The sequence below is a fragment of the Limulus polyphemus genome, unplaced genomic scaffold, assembly GCF_000517525.1.
Source record: "Limulus polyphemus unplaced genomic scaffold, Limulus_polyphemus-2.1.2 Scaffold826, whole genome shotgun sequence".
NCBI lineage: Eukaryota > Metazoa > Arthropoda > Merostomata > Xiphosura > Limulidae > Limulus > Limulus polyphemus.
This window is the reverse complement of record NW_013666436.1, coordinates 199,283-212,577: the sequence shown is the minus strand read 5'-3', so window position 1 is coordinate 212,577 and position 13,295 is coordinate 199,283. Positions and strand designations below refer to the sequence as shown.

The following is a 13,295-nucleotide window of genomic DNA, read 5'->3' as shown; positions in this document are numbered from 1 at the left end:
TTAATAGAAGATTTATGGTTGTTGAACGTTCTCTAAGAGTTGTTTATGTGTGTCCTACATGTTGGTAATTGCATTTTTACATTGTATAAGGTAAATGGTGTATTTTGTTTCACAAGTGATTTATTTGGATATTTTAAAGTTTCTTTGATTGTGCTTGTCAGAAAATTTGTCTGTAGATTTCGGTATCTTTATATCTTCTTTGTAACATGGTTTGTTTCAGATCCTTGGTGTGTTTTCTGTAGTCTGTTTCATCTGAGCATATTTTCTTTATTCTAAGAGCTTGACTGTAGGTATGTTTCGTTTAGTGTGAGAGAATCGCCAATGATTCCCAAATTTTCTGTGAAATTGGCTATGACACAATACAAGTTTAAAACAATTATTTAGAAGATTGCTATCCATTTTTACACACACACACACTGATAAATGCCAAAGTACCAAATATCATTATAGATTGCTCACTAGGGGATTCTGTTGTTGAATAGTTATCAGTACAAGGAAAGGCTAAGAATACTTTAAGTTAGATATATTTAGTATTTTTGGTGACTTGAATTTTCAGGTTTGGTTTGTTTGATTGACTTTCATGGATGTTTTTATCAGCACAGTATTGCGAAGCATACTATAAAATATGAATTGTGTTAACAGCAATTCTCTCTTTGTGTTAGTTTGTTTTAAATAAAATAAATAAGTTGTTTCAAAGTGGGTGTGTCAGTAGATTAGCGGGCCATCGTGATTAGCGTATTTGGCTATGGATCCAAAGAGACGTGATGCACCGAGCTCGCGACACATCTTCAGGTGCAAGGACGTCGTAAAAGTAACAGTCGATGAGACAGACAAAGACATTGCGTTGGCGGGTGTTGCTTAGCTGATTTTCTTTCTTTCTGGTTCATCGTTCAGATTAGGGATAGATATACCTGAATTCTAGAGGCCTCTAAACCTGCCTGTTTAGCACACATGCGCATAAGATGCCGTTTGCGTTAAAATTCAATTATTCCAATTCCAGTTCATTATCTTTAGTAAAGACGTAAAATGAAAAGTATTTATAAAAGGAAAATAAATTACCATTCAAAAACTTTCTAAAAGTTATCTTATGACGTAAATTTGGAAACAATGCTTTGGTTTTTGTCCTTTATTTGTAATTAGTCTTAGTCAATCACACTGCAGCATAAAACTCTCCATTAAGGATGGACAACTTGATGGGTCCTGGCGGGCTCAAATTAATCTTTTCGAAACATTTATTTTCGTTCTGTAAAATTATAAATGCGTATCAACGTTTGATAATACAAATTTAATAATGCATTTTATTATTGTTATTTATACTATGTCATTAAAGCTGCATCACTACTGTTGATAAAAGTAGTATTTCATAACGGTGTGGTAAATTAATAAACAATGATATCACATAATAAATGTAAAGTTGACACTCTAATTTCTATTACGAAAGTCCACCCATCTGCAGTGATACAGATAGTAGCTTAAACTTGTAGACGACTTGGCGTAAGGAAACAAAAGTTTATTTAAAAAACTAATCGTAAGGAAAGAAAATTTGTGGTTAGCGTACTGAACTGTGGGTCTAAAGTTCCGTGGCTCGCGTCCCATTGCTGCACCCCCCCCCCCAAAATGTGCTTTGTTGTCTGAGACATTATAAGAATGACGGTTAGATTTCACTATTCGATCTGACAAGAGTGGCCCGAGAGATGGCGGTTAGTGATGTTGTCTAGGTAACTGCCTTTCATCTAGTCTATCATTTCAAAACAGGGACGGCTAGCTTTGTAGCTTCGCGCAAAATTCAAGAATGAAACAAAGATGGCTATTTATAATGTTATAATAGGACAATTTGTATTTGAATCTAATAACTGCCATGTGGTTTTTCTTGTAAAATTCGTAAATTGATGCACCTTTGTGAAACAGTAATAAAACACGTTGCTAGTGTTAAAGATAGTTCATGTGAGCAGTAGTTTCAAAGTGGATTGTTAAATTTCTTCCTTTCTAGCTTTTGTATACTTTCGGATAGAAATATGCTGTCTTAATACAATAAGCGTTATAAAAGCCAATGTTGAATAATTATAAACGTCACCAGTAAATGTGATGTTGATGTATCAGCACTAATGTGAACTTTGAATACGTCTGTAAATACGTAAATTTTAGACAAGTTACTTTTCACCTATTTTAAATATTAAAAATGAAAATGTACATCTTGAGGAACACAGCTACACAAACATCAAAAGCCCATTGTGATAGAGGAAAGCTACAACGTGAAAATCCAACAGCCCCCATGGAGTCTATGACCTTAACAGCTGATAAAAAAGGAATATACGTCTTCTCAAGGTTATGGTGAATCAGGATAGTCAAACTCACCCTTCAGGAGATCAATAACGTTAGGAAAACGTGCCTTAGCACCTTACCTCGCCAACGAGGAGAGGAAGGCATCTGATTCATGTGCTTGAGGCCAAATTTATCCAATTTATTTTACAAACGTCAAGGGCGTCTCTTCGAGGGAAGAACGCCACGTATTTGACCAACGTTTGGTGGACTGCAAACTCACAATGATGCATTGTGTAGATGGTCACGACCCTCCACAATGCTCGGCTTCAAAATCAGGTGCCAAGAGAGGTGAGATGATTTACACAATATGTGGACAGAAGATAAAAATCTCATCTGACCCCCAAAGTATATTGAAAGAGAACATGGACAAAAACGTACAAGTAATTGCAAGGTAAGACCTTACTTCTTAATATATATATATATATATATATACATACACATATATAGATAGCTATATCTATTTCATGCGATATCTAAATTAGACAGTTCGTCTATGTACATGAAAACAATACTGTTAACAGTTTGACGATTAACGTGATTGTTCTCAATTATTTGTCAAGAAAGTGTTACAAGTTTCAAACATTGTTAATTGTTATCTAATTGTCCATTTTGCATATCCGTTTGTCTGTTCAAATAAATTGGTTTGTATATATATATACACACTGCATTATCATTAAATCAAAAAGACAAAAACACGTTCATAATTTTATTTACCAATTTAAAGATATAATGAACTAATATTTTAAAACGTATATATATAGTTTTTATTTCAGTACGACTACATGTTTCGGTAACCGTTTTCGGTCTTTAAACTTTTGACTGAACGTCTGTTAAATTTTCTCTCATTAATGACGGAGAGTAACCTACCTGTAGTTCTTTTCTTTCTTCACAATGTATGTACATTAACTTAGCTTTAAAATTAAGAGGATATAGTTTTAAATACATATTATTATGGATTATTGTTTGAAAGTAGTGAACTTTGAAAGTTTTCTATCAGTAAATAACGAGCTTCTCAATTTAATTTTTAAACATTACCCATAAAATGAATTTAAGGTTTATTGTTGAAAATAGGTTAGTATTCCCCTAAACCTCCGTCCATAATAATTATTATTGGAGGGATATATATGTACCAAGTTTCTTAAAATATTTAGTCAATAAATATATCTTATGAAAATAAAATCGCGAATAGTGTAAGTACTGTCATTCAGTTTTTGTTCTTTAGTAGCCTATAAAAGTAGTATACAGACACACACACACACGCGCGCGCGTCTTTCTCTCTCTCTATACACACACACGCGCGCGCGTCTTTCTCTCTATACACACACACACACACACGCACGTCTTTCTCTCTATATATATATACACACACACACACGCACGTCTTTCTCTCTCTATATATATATATACACACACGTCTTTCTCTATATATACACACACACACACGTCTCTCTCTCTATATATATATACACACACACACGTCTTTCTCTCTTTCTATATATATATACACACACAGATATATATATATTTATATTGTTTCTGTAAAAGTTTCATCACATGGATATTGCAGAAACGTAATGTATCGAAGGGGCCGGGTTTCGAGACATGATACCGCTGAAGACACTTTGCATTTTCAGCTATGGACACATTATAGAAGTGATAGCCAGTTTTCTTTTTCGGTTCAAAGAGCCGGACAAGTCTTAGTAGTAGCAGGTGGTACTGGCTGACTTCCTTCTGGACTATAGTTTGAAATTAGGGGTCTATGATTTGACTGTTTAGCTCACGTGCGCCGTTCATGTTGAAAAATCCACTACTGTAGAAACAACAGATTTGCTATTGTTAGTTATATAGTTAGTTCAACGTTAATAACGACAGTGCAGAAAGAAGTACCAATTTTAAGTAATAGCAAGAAAAACCATATAGACTAAATTAAAATAAGTTATTATAATTGAATTCAAATTAGAAACTTGTGTTTCAGATTAAACTATTTAGTTTTAATGTAATTGTTGGTGTGAATGTGTAACATGTTTATAACCTAACTATACCAGACTATGAGTTATAATTTAATATTGTTTGACGGAACAAAAAATATGCGAAGGTGAAAAAAACTAAAGAAATTAGATTTTGGAGATAAATCACAGTAAAAAATTACAGTGGTTTTATTTTTCCTTTCCTAAGCTGCGACGTTTCGAGCAAAGTCTCTTTTTCAAGACAGAAACGAGCCTGTCAGTTAATTTTGTATGTGCGTGTATGTTTCAAAAGTTAGTTCTTTTACTATGGTTCTGGTTTGAACTGACAAACTTGTTGATATTTTTTATCTAAACATGGAATTAGACTGTACCACCTGTTCGGTAAATGCAGTCTCAGTCTTGGTATTGGACTGCGAGTTTTGGTGGCCACTTGACCTGGAAATCATGTGTAGTTTTCTCGTTGTTACAAACCATGTTTATCTGCATCAATCTCAAGTGATCTCGTTTCCCAGCAGGGTCTTTGCTTGATGTAAATATCCCCTTGAAGTAATAAGACCGGCTTGTATATGGTGTAAATATCTCCAATTCTGATCGTATATTATTATTTTGAGATAGAGTATAATTTATTCTGAAAGTTTAGTTTTGTTTTATTCTATTCAGCGTGCTTGATTTAACGTCTTTATTTTCCTATTGTATTTTCTTTAGATAAATTTGTCTAAAGTGTAATAAACAGGAATATCAAAAATAAAATGAGTAGTTGAAGTTATGTCAGGTAAAAAAAATCAACTAAAAGCAACAGCTGAAGTTGATATTTTTCGTACGTTAAATCTTGCTTAATTAGATAGCCTACTGAAGCACACTAACGATTCGAACTGTTAGATATCTCCCAGTATAGTAACCTGACGTGTTTGTGTATAATCAACAAAGCAAATTCTGTATCAGCAATACTATGTCTACGTTTAGTTATAATAACAATAGTCACAATTTGCGATTCATAAATTAACATTATTTCTCTAATAATAATAATAATAAGTGCCGAAAATGTCAAAATTGTGAGTTATTCCAACTAACTACCTGTCGTCATTCATCTGCTGCTTTCAAGGTTACTTCACAGTGACGCTTAGTTCATGCTTGACCTACTTATGGCAACCTCATCAGTACAACAACAGTTCTACCGCTGTAGTTTCCAAACTAGTTAAACCGGTGTGATAACAGTCGTGATGGAATCTGGCAAGCACTTGCTGAATACACAGTAAAAGCATGTGTTTTTTAACTTCAAATAATTGAGTGTAAAATAACTTTATCGACAAATAACAAATTTGTGATTGTAACTTAACATACCCAATTTTATCCTATACGCTCTGAAATGATGAATATGTGTTATAATAAGCATATACAAAAAATCCTGAAGTTTGAATTGAATGTATTAATAAAACGTGTCAATATTGAGCAAGAAGTATTTCATGATGTCGTATTTTAGACAAGCTCTTGTAATTGCACAATTAATATAGAAAAAAAAACATTTTGTAAATATAAATTGATGTAGGGATGGTAGTGTCAAAAAGAATGCGAACAAAAATTTAGGGATGATACAGCTATATGTAGATCATTCCTACATGACTCTCGATATTAAGACTCAATGTTACACTGTAAAATGCACGAGTACAAAATGGTTACGAGGTTGGTCAATTCGACGACCTCGTAGCGGGTCTGTAATAATCAAGACATGTTTTGACTCAACTTGGTTTTCCTTGTACGTAAGGCCTAGGATCTTAGTTACACTACATTGATGCCAACCCTGACATAACCATAATGTTATGATAAACGTACTACATACCAACAGTCAGGAATATATAACTTTCAACTGTAGTAATATTAAAGTCAAGTATGCGTTTTACAGTGTAACATTAAATTTTAATATTGAAAGTCAGGTAGGGATGATATATGTGTAGCTGTATCATCCCTATATTCTTGTTTGTATTCTTTTTGGCACTGCCATTCCTACATCATTTTACTTTTACAAAATGTTTTTATTACTTGTTTTGTGATGTTCTTACCCCTGACTGAAAGCTAGTGTATTTTATAAAATTCAGTATTATGTGTATTGATTTTTTTACTCCTTCACTTCATATATAATATAGTGGTTGGCTCCCTAAAAACACTGATTGTATAGTGTACAAAGCATTGGGTATGCTACATGTTGCAGTCATATAATGTTTATCTATTATTTGCTGGTAATTCCTGTTTCACCCTGTACTTAAGCTTTTTAAAGGAATAGTAAATATCTGTAAAAAAATAACTTTAAAGGTTAATGATAACATCGTTTACATTAGAATTATGTTTTGACTTTTTAAAATTACTACTAGTTATTACGACTACGTGATGACATCGTGTACTGCCCAGAAACACAAAGAGTGAATTTAGGTTTAAAATGACGTTAATGATAAATTACTTGTAGAGTTATCTTGACTGAAACAAGATGAAAGATGAACAATTTGGTGGGTTGGTCACTTTCTGGTTTGGTATCTTAGCGATGGCTTCTTGTTGGGTTGAGAAACGTATGAGTGTGTTTGGCAATAATTGTTTAATGTAAAACTCTCTGTCATCGTTGAATTTTAGCATGTATATTTGTATTATACCTATTGAGTACCTTAGCTATCCCTACATACACAGTCTACCGACTACATGATTCCTGTTGAAAATAATTAATCTAGGAATTGAAGTAACATGTTGGAGTGACATCAGTGAAGTTTTTTTATTTGTTTGTGTGTGAAGGAGGAATTGAAGTAACATGTTGGAGTGACATCAGTGAAGTTTTTTTATTTGTTTGTGTGTGAAGGAATTTTAGATTACAGAAGGCCGTTCTCCACGTTTTTTGTCTTGGTGTTGGTTATTTGTGTGAATTTTTACCATAAAATTGATGGTGTTTAGAATAATTTATTTCGTTGTACAGTTACTGTTTTAATACTTTAATCTTACATTTACTGAAGTTTTGCTTGCAAGACTTTGTCTTTATATTTACTTAAGTCTATAATATTTGTTAATGGTAGCAATATTATTTCAGGTGTTCCTAAAGAGTGGTTTAGGTAATTTCAGAATGCTTAGACAAAGTAACAAATGCTTTACCAGGATGTATGGCATGATGCAAAATTCATAGCATTCTTTTCGTCTTTTTCTTTTTTGAGTGCTTAAGTTAGTCTTAGGCCTACATTCGTTATCCAACAGCTAAAAGCCAGATCTATTGTTTTGCACCAAATAAATGTTTCAGCAGATTTTTGTATGTCTGCTGCATGGAAAAAGCATTCTTGTGTGTCACCACATTAATATGCTGTTGTGTGACTGAGACATCATCGTTGTTTGAGCAAGACTTTATTTCTCTTCCAAAAGCTTTAAAACATGGACATCCTTAATAATTCAATATTTCCAGTTACGATCAGAGCAGTATGCCTCAGTAGCGTGGAAGATTTATTAATACCCAGGCTTCTGCGGGAACATGGACAGATACTGACTGTTTCACATTGTCAACCATATGCATCTTACCTCTTTCTCCGATAACAAGACCCTGGTGGTGCATGACTAGTTAGCTTACATCTAGATGTTCAAAAGAAGACACCTCATTCGCCATCCTATGCTCCTGTATATGTGAGGTAACCCAAATAAATCAAATTGGTGTAGCACTTGGCGTCTCTCCAAGTTGCCTTTCAACTTCATAGTCCCTAAGGTGTAAAGCAATGGTATAACTCTCAAAATGGCTTATCCTAGATCTTGCTACACTTTTACATCATGTCCTTATCTGAGTCACAGCTTCTTCCTACCCACTGCATGTTCTAGGTGGTTTTAGGAAAAATATTATATAGTCTTGATTAACAAGCTTAACATCAAACGAAACATAGAAGTGCATTCAAAATAAACTCTACAATAACAAATCCTTGATCACAGCACGAAAATTGTTGCTTAATAACTTACTTTAGGCATCTTTTAAGACAGTAGATGTGAAGGAACAAAATGAACATGGACGATAAAGGTAAGACTAGTAATGAAAATGTAAAACAAACAACAAATAATCTTTATTCATATTTATGATGTTGAATGTTGGTGTTCAATACTTACAATAAGGTTTAATGCTCTTCAACTGACAAGCTTGCTGTCTTCTATAAAAACAATTTGAATCGTAGCCCAATTTAAATTCTGGCTGCTGAAGAAAGAATATATTTATTTAAGAAACATAAACAGTAGTAAGTAACTATATTGATAACACACATTTTGTCATGTCAAAGTCTCAGAATTCTAAATTACCTAAATTTGTTGTCATTCTAATTACACATCCAAGGAAATATTTACTTCCAGCTCATTTCAATTTGTACAAAACTCTGCCACCCCTTCATTTTTATATACTTTACACCCAAAGGAGAGACAACATAGAAACTTTGTGGTATTCTCAGGTTCATTGATTCACCTTTTGGGTAGTAACTGGACATACGAGGAGGAACGACCAGGATATGTATTATGGAGTTAAAGCTAAATATTCGACTTGATTGAGTCGAAGAAAAGAAACAAAACACAGTGCAAACTGAAGTGAAAAGTAATCTTTATTTACTTACAACACAAGACAAGAACGATTACATGAAGACCAAAAATACCACTTCTTTTACTCCATCGAGAGGTCTTATCAGTAATAATTCTGGATGGAAACTGAGAGAGCATAACACTCTATAGACAAAACAATAACGGTATCCCCCTCAAATGGCAGATACTACTCATGATATAGGTGAAAGCAAGGCAGACATTTATAAACGTAGACACATCAGTGTGGCTAGAGAAAGGCAGTTTCAAGATGAAAACTAGGTTTTCCACAACATCATCTAAGAGAAAGCCCAATATGTCCATGTGGGACACACTCGTTGACTGCGTGTAACTAATCCGTGAAGTAAGATAAGTACTGCACAGTGCGAATTTACAATATATAAAGATCTGTAAGTGTTTTAAGAGCAAATATATCTGGAAATGTTTGAAAATTTCAGTAAAATAAACAATTTACGCGGTTCTTTTTCAAGTTCTCATGAATGACCACTGTGGCTTGTAAACCTTGACCCGAGTCGATGAGAGTCAAACAAGTTCACGACTACTTGTTTACGAGTACATAATAAATGCAGTACACCGCTTACATTTTTGAAAAAAAATTTTCTGAACATACTTGAATAAAGATTTATTTTTATTCTGCTCATGGAAAGGTAAGAACTGGAAGTGTCCAGCTGTCACGCTACCTCATAGTGATGAAATACGTTGTTCACGTGTGTCAATGTTGTGTCACAAAAGCTAAGATCAAAGCTACTAAAAAATTAACTCATGCGTGACTACAAAATCAATAAATATGTAAATATACTGCCGAGCATTAATCTTCTTCAGAAAGTTTGTTTCGAAAAGTAATTTTTGCCTTTAAAGCATTTATTTCCTATGGAAGAAATGTGTAAAAATAAAGTCTCGTTGTTTGCAATTAATGTCATGAAACTATCGTATTCAATAGTTTTTTTAAATGAGTTCATCCTTTATTTCAAGTAAACTTTGTCTGCTTTTAACCATACTTGTCATTAACCATACTTGTATTCTAATATGTTTGGTTTGAATACTTTTATTATTTTCAGTGACGGTCCATACATACTGTATCCTCAATCACCATCACTGGAGACGAAACGGAGACAAATCCAGATGTGTTCAGAATCGTGTTCTTTCATACTCTTTGCTGGATTCATCATTTTAACCGTCTTAACGCCGTGGTTGTGTATTCCGTCATATGTGATTCAAAACTCAAAACAAACTGCTTTTCAGATTTCTATGATCTGTTTAGGTATTATTTCCTTTGGGTTGCTCTTCACCGGTTGTATAATAGGCAACTTATATTGGCGGTATGAAGAGGAAACCGACAGATGGCGTCCATTCCTGCACTTTGGTAAAGGTCCAAAACATTACTGGGGCTGGTTCTTCTCCAGTCAAACTACTAAACACAAGGAGGCTCAAATTGTCTGATAAATAACATCATGTTTATTTTTTTTTTCATACAAAAGATTATCTTTGGACTTTCATCCAAACATATTTGAAATTAGATCTAGTTAAGTCATAATGAAAAATAATCACACTACACACAATAAATTACACTTGAATGTACTATGTTTAACACCCTCGTCTTATTGCAGTGTTTTACAATCGTGTTGCACAAAAAGTTGTAACGATTTCCAGTTAACATAGTTATTGTAAATTGCTGAAGGTTGTATGAATAATTTACAGTTTAGAAAGTTGAAGATAACGATCTACATATTAAAAATAGTTACTTGTTAGAACAGTGGTAGATTATTTAACTGAATTAAACATAAAAATGTATAAAGTAAATAAATGACATAAAGAATTAACTTATTAACCCAAAGTAATAACGTTTGAAATTGAACCAAGTTATGATACTAACTGCTTGATCATTCAACTGAAACTATTTTCCTCTATTCTAGCCTGTAACGGTCTAAAATAAGACGCAGCTATAACTAGGGTTCAATTTATTAAACTGTAACAACATTTGGAATAAACTCTAACACTTACCAAAACAAAGTTAATAAATACGTGCTTGGCCAGGCCTTGATACTAATGTTAATTAACAGTAACACATAAATATCAATACTAATTATTTCAAATAATGGGATCAGGAAAGAGGACCAGAAGAAGAAAAAAACTAATTCCAAAAAAAACAGCAACACACTATTCCAAACTTACCTTTCTATATTAATAACAATATCGAATGACAAACAGCAATAATTCACTAACTGTCTCGTGACTCACGTAGTCTTTTGCTACATTAATAATATCTGTACGTCACCACTAGGGAAGCTGGCGTCAGTTTCATGATACATACATATTTACTCAAGATAAATGCGATCAGCTAAGAGGTGAGTTATCGTTTTAATGTAACTAAACATTCATAAATAAACTGAGCGATAGAAGGAATAACAAATGAACGATAAACAAAACCATAACAAAAAAAAATTATTTCGCTACCTGACAAGCCGAAATAATTCTACTGATGTTTTCCATCTTTGCAGAGAAAAATAATAATAAATATTTGACTTTACAAACAACACGCAATGTGTAGATTAGATGTATTTAAAGTGTTACTTATTCCACCACTTTTTATTCTTTTTTCAATGATTACAGCATCATTGTTAAATAAATTAATCGCATATCTTGGCAATTGCTGTAACAGTGAGATAACTTTGTCGTGTGTTCAGTGAGGGCAGTTCAGTATTCACAAACATTATGACTCAGTGACTCGAAGGCATTTCTATTTTATCCAACCACTAGTCATTATTGAGTTGATATTTATATTCTCATGTACCACTAGTGGATTTCTGTTGAAGTACTAAACAAATTAGACACAGAACACGGATACCGGAAGCTATGTGTCACTATTGTTCATGTCACTTCCTATTCGGCCACGAAAGACTTCAGGCTGTTCCCCATACCGACATTAGCAGATTGAATGCTATAGACTGTCTATTTATCATTCTCAGTATTGTTGTTCTGAAACAAGTAGCTGACTGAATGTTAGAGACTGTCTATTTATCTTTCTCACTAATGTTGGTCTGAAGCAAGTAGCTGACGGAACGTTAGAGACTGTCTATTTATCTTTCTCACTAATGTTGGTCTGAAGCAAGTAGCTGACGGAACGTTAGAGACTGTCTATTTATCTTTCTCACTAATGTTGGTCTGAAGCAAGTAGCTGACGGAACGTTAGAGACTGTCTATTTATCTTTCTCAGTACTGTTGTTCTCAGACAAGTAACTGACTGAATGTTAGAGACTGTCTATTTATCTTTCTCAGTATTGTTGTTCTCAGACAAGTAGCTGACTGAATGCTAGAGACTGTCTATTTATCTTTCTCAGTATTGTTGTTCCCCGACAAGTAGCTGATTGAATGTTAGAGACTGTCTATTTATCTTTCTCACTAATGTTGCTCTGAAGCAAGTAGCTGACTGAATATTAGAGACTGTCTATTTATCTTTCTCAGTATTGTTGTTCTGAAGCAAGTAACTGAGTGGCTGAAAAGTAATTTGAGTTATATTGTACAAAGTCTGAGTTTGTTTTATAAGATAATAACACATATAAAACCACCTAATTTTATAATGAGTTTATATTAAATATATATATATATGTATAAGACAATTTTCTAATATAATGGATATATATATACGTATTTACGCCATGTATATATATATATATATATAATAAAAACAAGTTACTGTCATTTGGATACAGGTGTTTTAAGTCAAACTTACTTCTATTGAATAATGGGGCTGGAATGTCTGTTTTATGTATTTCTTTACGTTTTTTAATTTTATTCTGCCTCATTAAGAGCAACTACCTTCCTACATTTGACTGTAGACGGTTTTGTGTTTGAATATCATAATATTTTTGGTTCGGGCGTAGCATTCTCAGCCGTTGTAATGTTTTGCAATTGTGGTGGTGGTGTGGGGGGGGGGGCGAGTTATTTTTGCAGTTTTTCTAAATATAGACTTGGAAACAAAACATATTAATTTGGAACCCTCCCCACCTAAAAAGGTTTAATTCGAGCCCTGCACAAGGTATCAGTTATAGCTGGTCTTATATTCTTGATATCATTCCACGTCAGCATATAATGTTATGTGATACTTATTTAGAATAGTTCAGAATTTTCATTGATTATATCTGATGAATTTGTATATATAACATAAACTGTGTAATGTATTAGGGTAATACCCAAACTACTGTCTAGCAACACGACAAAAAATATTTCAGGTAGCTTTTTGGGATGTAAAATGTAGGATGGATGTTTCATGTTTAAGAACTGGTTCACAACATAGTTTTATGTTGCTGTCATTAGTGAAATTATTACAATTAATATCAAATGCTTAACCGACGTCCTTTATTTTGTTGGAGAACAATACAAATTGCATTGAAATGCTCAATCGAAATTCCATATTTCATTTGC

At 33.2% G+C, this 13,295-nt stretch overlaps 1 long non-coding RNA gene across 1 annotated transcript; it reads left to right on the top strand.

Annotated features, from left to right (window-relative positions):
* Window positions 1-2,564: 2,564 nt before the first annotated feature.
* LOC111086074 lies at window positions 2,565-10,978 on the top strand. Its single transcript, XR_002610833.1, has 2 exons — window positions 2,565-2,713; window positions 9,932-10,978. It is a non-coding gene; the product is annotated as an uncharacterized LOC111086074 (long non-coding RNA).
* The last annotated feature ends 2,317 nt before the right edge of the window (window positions 10,979-13,295 follow it).